Consider the following 8623-nt stretch of genomic DNA (forward strand, 5'->3'; position numbering starts at 1 on the left):
AGGGGAGTGGTGTGTGGAGATTTTCTCCCCAAATACTTTTCAAGTATAACTCACTTTACATAATACATGCTCTTAAAAACAACATTAATAAAACCATGTTTGCTTAAACAGAAGAGCTACCACTACTATGCAGATTATCAAAGCATTGTGAGGGCTTATGAAGATAGATCAATGCAATTTGGCATGTGGTATCTCCTTAGACTTTCACAATGCTACTCTTATCCTCATTTTACAGGTAAAGAAACCATGCTGCATATATATGGAATTTAGAAAGATGGTAGCAATAACCCTGTATACAAGACAGCAAAAGAGACACTGATGTATAGAACAGTCTTTTGGACTCTGTGGGAGAGGGAAAGGGTGGGATGATTTGGGAGAATGGCATTGAAATATGTATAATATCATATATGAAACGAGTCGCCAGTCCAGGTTCGATGCATGATACAGGATGCTTGGGGCTGGTGCACTGGGATGACCCAGAGGGATGGATGGGGAGGGAGGAGGGAGGAGGTTCAGGATGGGGAACACATGTATACCTCTGGGCAGATTCATGTTGATATATGGCAAAACCAATACAATATTGTAAAGTTAAATAAAATAAAATTAAAAAAAAAACATGCTGCAGAGTGGTTCCCAGAAAGAAAAAGAGGAAGAGAAGACAAAAAAGGTTAAAAAAAAGAAGAGAAAGAGAAGTGGATGTACAGACTCAATGCAAGTTCTATTAAAATTCCAATGACATTTTTCATGGAAATAAGACAAATAGTCCAATCATATGGAATCACAAATAGCCAAAGCAATCCTGAGAAAGAACAAAATAAAAGGCATCACACTTCCTGATCTCCAACTATATTGCAAAGCTATAGTAATCAAAATAACATGGCACTGGCATAAAACAGACAAATAGATCAATGGAATAGAAATAGAGGCCAGAAATAAACCAACCTGTATACAGTCAACTAATACTTGACAAGGGAGCCAACAATACTCAATGGGGAAAGGATGGTCTCTTCAATAAAAGGTAATGGGAGAACTAGATATCCACATGAAGAAGAATAAAAGTAGACTCCTATCTTACACAGCTCACAAACATTAAGTCAAAATGGATTAAAGGCTTAAATATAAAATCTGAAACTGTAAAACTCCAAGAATAAAACGTAAGGTAAAAGCGCCTTCACATTAGTCTTGGCAGTGATTCTTTTTTTGTATAAAACACCAAAAGCACAAACAACAAAACCAAAAATTAATAAGTAGGACAATATCAGCAAGTAGGGCTTCCCAGGTGATGCTGTGGTAAAGAGCCCGCCTGCCAATGCAGGAGCCAAAAGAGACATTGGATTCGATCCCCAGGTGGGGAAGATGCCCTGGAGAAGGAACGGCGACCCACTCTAGGATTCTTGCCTGGAAAATGGTATGGGCAGAGGAACCTGGCAAGCTACAGTCCAAGGGATTGAAAAGAGTTGGACATGACTGAGCACACACACACACAAGATGACGTCAAACTTTTAGTGCTTCTGCACAGCAAAAGAAATAATAAAAAATGAAAAGGCAACCTACAGAGTGGGAGAAAATATTTGAAAGCCATATATGTGTAAGGAGTTAATATCCAAATATATAAGGAACTCAATAGCAAAAATCAAATAATCCAATTTAAAAAAAGGCAAAGGACCTGAATAGACATTTTTTTTCTAGGAAACACATCTAAATTGCTAATGGGTATATGAAAAGATGCTCAACATCACTAATAATCAGGGAAACACAAATCAAAAACACAATGAAATACCATCTAACATATGATAGAGTGGCTAACATCAAAAAGATAACAAATAGCAAGTGTTATTTAAGGATGTGGAGTGCAGTGTGCCTCTGTGCACTGTTGATAGGATTGTAAATTGATACAGCCACTATACAATACAGTATGGAGGGTCTTCAAAAAATAAAAAATATAATAAAGCCATCATGTGATTCAGCAATCCTACGTCTGCTACTGCTACTGCTGCTAAGTCGCTTCAGTTGTGTCCAACTCTGTGCGACCCCACAGACGGCAGCCCACCAGGCTCCCCCGTCCCTGGGATTCTCCAGGCAAGAACACTGGAGTGGGTTGCCATTTCCTTCTCCAATGCATCAAAGTGAAAAGTGAAAGTGAAGTCACTCAGTCGTGTCCGACTCTTAGCGACCCCATGGACTGCAGACCACCAGGCTCCTCCATCCATGGGATTTTCCAGGCAAGAGTACTGGAGTGTGGTGCCATTGCCTTCTCCCAATCCTACCTCTGGTTGGGTATATCTGAAGAAAGTGAAGTCACTATCTGGAAGAGATTTCTGTACACCACACCTATGTTCACTGCAGTGTTATTCACAATAACTAAAACATGAAAACAACCAAAATGCCCATAGATGGATGAATGGACAAAGAAAATGTGGCACACACACACACACACACACACACACACACACAGAGGAATATTATTTAGCCATAAAAAAGGAAATTCTGTCATTTATGACAATACAGATGGATGGACATTGAAGGCATTATGCTAAGTGAAATAAGTCAGATAGTGAAAGACAAATACCATATTGTCTCACTTATATGTAGTATCTAAAAAAAGTCAAACTTATAGAAACAAAGTGGAGAAGTCAATGGCAACCCACTCCAGTAATCTTGCCTCGAAAATCCCAGGGACGGCAGAGCCTGGTAGGTTGCCGTCCATGGGGTCACACAGAGTCAGACACGACTCAAGTGACTTAGCATCAGCAGCAGCATAGAAACAGAGTAGAATGGTGGTTGCCAGGGACTGGGGACTGGGGACTGGGGACTGGGGAAAATGGGAAGATATTGGTGAAAGCATACACAGTTTCCATTATAAGATGAGTAAATTCTGGCTATGTAGGGTACAAGGTGGTGGCTATTGTTAACAATGTTGTATTAAATACTTGAAGGTTGTTTAGAGGATAGATCTTAAATGTTCTCAGAAACAGTGGTAGCTATGTGATGTGATAAAGGTATTAACTAACTTTATTGTAGTAGTCATTTCACAACATATACATGTATCAAATCATCATGTTGAGCACCTTAAATTTATGCAATGTTATGTGTCAATTGTATCTCAATAAAGGTGGGCAGGGGGAAGGAAAATGGAGGGCAGAAGTGAGAGAATGGTGCTGGAGCTTTGTAAGGGCAGGTTAGGAGAGGTGAGGAAAGGTTAGGTAGGGTTTGTTTTTTTCTTTTATTGTGAACCTGAAAGGACAAGGAAAAGAAACCAGGACTAGAACTTTCCTGGAGGCACTGTCAAGCCAATACTCCTGGAATAAGATCTGAGGTAAGAGTTGCCAACAAACACCCAAAACAAATCTGCCTATAGCAGAGCCCCATCTCTACTCCAAAACACAGTCCCACTGCTCCACCCAGTGGCAATCTTGAGATAGTGCCTAAAGGATATCTACCAGAGCCACTCAGATTACATCAGAAACTTGACATTGCAGGGAGGAGTGCCCATGTTACTATTCTTTTTTTTTTTTTTAACTTTACATAATTGTATTAGTTTTTCCAAATATCAAAATGAATCCGCCACAGGTATACATGTGTTCCCCATCCTGAACCCTCCTCCCTCCTCCCTCCCCATACCACCCCTCTGGGTCGTCCCAGTGCACTAGCCCCAAGCATCCAGTATTGTGCATCGAACCTGGACTGGCATCTTGTTTCATACATGATATTTTACATGTTTCAATGCCAATCTCCCAAATCTTCCCACCCTCTCCCTCTCCCACAGAGTCCATAAGACTGTTCTATACATCAGTGTCTCTTTTGCTGTCTCGTACACAGGGTTATTGTTACCATCTTTCTAAATTCCATATATATACGTTAGTATACTGTATTGGTGTTTTTCCTTCTGGCTTACTTCACTCTGTATAATAGGCTCCAGTTTCATCCACCTCATTAGAACTGATTCAAATGTATTCTTTTTAATGGCTGAGTAATACTCCATTGTGTATATGTACCACTGCTTTCTTATCCATTCATCTGCTGATGGACATCTAGGTTGCTTCCATGTCCTGGCTATTATAAACAGTGCTGCGATGAACATTGGGGTACACATGTCTCTTTCCCTTCTGGTTTCCTCAGTGTGTATGCCCAGCAGTGGGATTGCTGGATCATAAGGCAGTTCTATTTCCAGTTTTTTAAGGAATCTCCACACTGTTCTCCATAGTGGCTGTACTAGTTTGCATTCCCACCAACAGTGTAAGAGGGTTCCCTTTTCTCCACACCCTGTCCAGCATTTATTACTTGTAGACTTTTGGATCGCAGGCATTCTGACTGGTGTGAAATGGTACCTCATAGTGGTTTTGATTTGCATTTCTCGGATAATGAGTGATGTTGAGCATCTTTTCATGTGTTTGTTAGCCGTCTGTATGTCTTCTTTGGAGAAATGTCTATTTAGTTCTTTGGCCCATTTTTTGATTGGGTCATTTGTTTTTCTGGAATTGAGCTGTAGGAGTTGTTTGTATATTTTTGAGATTAGTTGTTTGTCAGTTGCTTCATTTGCTATTATTTTCTCCCATTCTGAAGGCTGTCTTTTCACCTTGCTAATAGTTTCCTTTGATGTGCAGAAGCTTTTAAGGTTAATTAGGTCCCATTTTCTTTTTTAATCCTCAGGGACTCTGATGTGCTGCTGCATTTGAGAATGGCTGGCCAAATTTGCACTTTCCCTATGACATAGAGACTTCCTGGTGCCAGCTGGAATGGCAGGTGGCACCTAGGCAAGGTGCTAATGTAGGCTATCACTTTGTTTTTTCCATTCTCTCATCAGGAGTTTAATTCTTTCTCATCAACTGCCATTTCTCAGTGAACGCTGTGTATTGGGTGCTGGGAATACAACACTGCACAAGACAAATAAGGCTTCTGTCTTACAGTGATCTTATAGTGAGGAAGACACGCAAATCTGTACAGATGGCAATAAGCTCTATGAAGGAAAAGGACATGGTGTTGAGACAGAAAGCAACTGAGGTAAGAGAAGACCTCTTTGATGAGGTGACACTGAACTGAGACATGGAGGATAAGAAGTCAGTTATACCCCAAATAGCCAAAGCAATCTTGAGAAAAAAGAACAGAGCTGGAGGAATTAGGCTTCCTGACTTCAGACCATACCACAAAGTTATAGTAATCAAACCACCATAGTACTGGCACAAAAACAGACACATAGGTCAACAGAACAGGACAGAAAGCCCAGAAATAAAACCACATACCTATAGGCAATTAATCTATGACAAAGGAGGCGAGAATATACAATGGAGAAAAAACAGTCTCTTCAATAAGTGGTGCTGGGAAAACTGGACAGCTACATGTGAAAGAACAAAATTAAAACATTTCTTCATACCACATACAAATACAAACTCAAAATAGGTTAAAGGTTTAAATGGAAGACCTAAAACTATAAAACTCCTAACAGAGAACATAGGCAAAATACTCTTTGACATAAATCACACCAAGATGGTTTTTGACCCACCTCCTAGAGTAATGAAAATAAAAGCAAAAATAAACAAGTGGGATCTATTTAAATTTAAAAGCTTTTGCATAGCAAAGGAAACCATAAACAACATGAAATGACAACCCTCAGAATAGGAGAATACATTTGTAAATTATATGACTGATTAAAGACTTCCCTGGTGGCTCAGACCCTAAACACCTCTGCTTACAATGAGGGAGACCCAGGTTCGATCCCTGGGTCGGGAAGATCCCCTGGAGAAGGAAATGGCAACCCACTCCAGTACTCTTGCCTGGAAAATCCCATGGATGGAGGAGCCTGGTAGGGCTCCTACCAGTCCATGGGGTCACAAAGAGTCAGACACAACTGAACGACTTCACTTCACTTCACTTCATGACTGATAAGGGGTTAACATCCAGTATACATAAACAGCTCATATAACTTAATATCAAAAAAACAAACAGCCTGATTAAAAAATGGGCACAACTTTTGTAGCAACATGGATGGACCTAGATAATATCATACTAAGTGAAGTAAGTAATATAGAGACAAATATTATATGATATCACTTATGCATGAAATCTAAGATATAATACAAATGAATCTATAAACAAAACAGAAATAGATTCACAGACATAAAAAATAAACTTACAGTTACCAAAGGAGAAAGGAAGGGAGGGACAAATTAGGAATATGGGAATAACAAACTACTATACATAAAATACATAGGCAACAAGGATTTACTGTATGGCACAGGGCACTATAGTCAATATCTTGTAATAATTTCTAATGGAAAATAATCTGAAAAATGTATACACATAACTGGTTCACTTTGTTATATACCTGAAACTAACACAATACTGTAAATCAGTTGTATTTCAATTTAAAGAAAAACAACAAAATATGGACAGAAGACCTGAATAGACATTTTTCCAAAGAAGACAAACAGATGGCTAGCAGGCACATGAGAAGATGTTCAACATTACTAATCATGCTGTTGCTGCTGCTGCTGCTAAGTCGCTTCAGTCGTGTCCGACTCTGTGCGACCCCAAAGACGACAGCCCACAAGACTCCCCCGTCCCTGGGATTCTCCAGGCAAGAACACTGGAGTGGGTTGCCATTTCCTTCTCCAATGCATGAAGGTGAAAAGTGAAAGTGAAGTCGCTCAGTCGTGTCTGACTCTTAGCGACCCCATGGACTGCAGCCTACCAGGCTCCTCCGTCCATGGGATTTTCCAGGCAAGAATACTGGAGTGGGGTGCCATTGCCTTCTCTGTTACTAATCATGAGAGAAATGCAAATCCAAGCCACAATGAGCTATCACTTTACACTTGTCAGAATGATTATCCCCATAAGAACACAAATAACAAGTGTCGGCAAGGATGTGGAGAAAAGGGAACCCATGTATGCTTTTGGTGGGAAGGTAAATTGTATGGACAGCTGTGACTAAAGGATCAAAAAGGATAAGAATTAGAAAAGTGATCCATGACTTTGACCAGATGGTGATCATTGAGGATTAGAAGAAGAGGACCAGACTGGAAAAATAAGAGTGTGGAATTTTTGAAGTTGAGATTTTTGGAACTAATATCGATTTTCATTAAGAAGGTCTGGGACCCTAGGCATGGCACCAGGAATGAGCGACTAAGGTAGAGTAGATGACAAATCATGTGAAATGAGGAAGCTAAGACACAGAGGGGGCTGGCTGTTGTGTGGTGTAGTTGTCAAAGATTTGAGGTGGAGAGGAAGTGTAGTAAGGTTGCCAGGCAGTTGTGTTTTTTAAAGATTTACTTATGTATTTTATTTTTTGGCTGTGCTCAGTCTTTGTTGCTGCATGTGGCTTTCTCTAGTTGTGGTCAGCAAGGGCTACTCTTTGTTGCCATGTGTGGGCTTCTCATTGCGGTAGTTTCTCTTGCTGTGGAGCACAGACTCTAGGTGCCCAGGTTTCAATAGTTGTAACACATGATCTCAGCAGTTGTGGCACGTGGGATCAGTAGTTGTGGCACACAGGCTTAGTAGCTCCGTGGCATGTGGAGTCTTCCCAGACCAGGGATCGAACAGTGTCCCTTGCATTGCAAGGTGGATTCTTAACCACTGGACCACCAGGGAAGCCGCAGGCAGTCTTGAGTGTGCTCGTGACCATAACTTTGTGGTCAGCCCAGCCATACAATTTTTAGTATTTTCAGCTGCTTCAGTACAGACAGAGAAGCATGTGGTTCAAGTAGTACTGAGGATTGCCTAGTGAATATGATAGGGAGCTAAGAGGAGAAAGGAAATGGACTGACTAACAAGGGAGAGTGTATTGGTTTCCTATTGCTGATGTAACAAATTACCACTAACCTAGTGACTTTAAAGTACAAGTTTTTTTATCTTACAGTTCTGGAAGTCAGAAGTCCAAAATGTGTTTTACAAGGCTAAAATCAAGGTGTCAGCAGGTTTGCATTCGTTCAGGAGACTCTGGGAGCAAATCTGTATCGTTGCCTTTTCTCTTAATAGCTTCTAGAAGCTCCCTGTGTTCCTTTGCTTATAGCCCCTCCTACATCTTAAAAGCCAGCAACATTGGGCTGAGTCTTTCTCATGCTGCCATCTCTCCAGTTCTCTCTTCCAATCCTCTCTTCCACTTTGAGGGAAACTTGTGATTGCACTGGGCTCATCTGCCTAAACCAGGATAATCTCCTTTTATTCTAAAGTCAGCTGATTAGCAACCCTAATTCCATTTTAACCTCAATTTCTCTTTGCCATATAATCTAAAATATTCACAGGATTTCAGGGATTAGGATGTGGACATCTTTGTGGGAGGCATCATTCTCCCTACAAAGTGATATGATGATATCAATGCACGGACTCTGTACTGGGTAAGGAGACAAACGGAGGAAACAGTGGGCAGATGAAAAATGAAACAGTGGTGCAATCAATGAATTGGAGAAGTAATATGATGAGCTTGAAGAACTGTAGCGCTACAGTAGAAATGTTCAAAATGATGTAGCTTCTGATGATGACAAAGGCTAGGGTAGCATCACATCATAGAGGTGAGAATCTGATGTAAAATTGTAGAAAAGACCAGATAAAGCAGTCATGAGATCTTGGCGTGGATGAGCTAGAGGGTGAACTCCAGGATGGCTCTTGCTGGTCCAGGTGTCCATATGGT

This window comes from Bos indicus, chromosome X (genome assembly GCF_029378745.1).
Source record: "Bos indicus isolate NIAB-ARS_2022 breed Sahiwal x Tharparkar chromosome X, NIAB-ARS_B.indTharparkar_mat_pri_1.0, whole genome shotgun sequence".
Lineage (NCBI taxonomy): Eukaryota > Metazoa > Chordata > Mammalia > Artiodactyla > Bovidae > Bos > Bos indicus.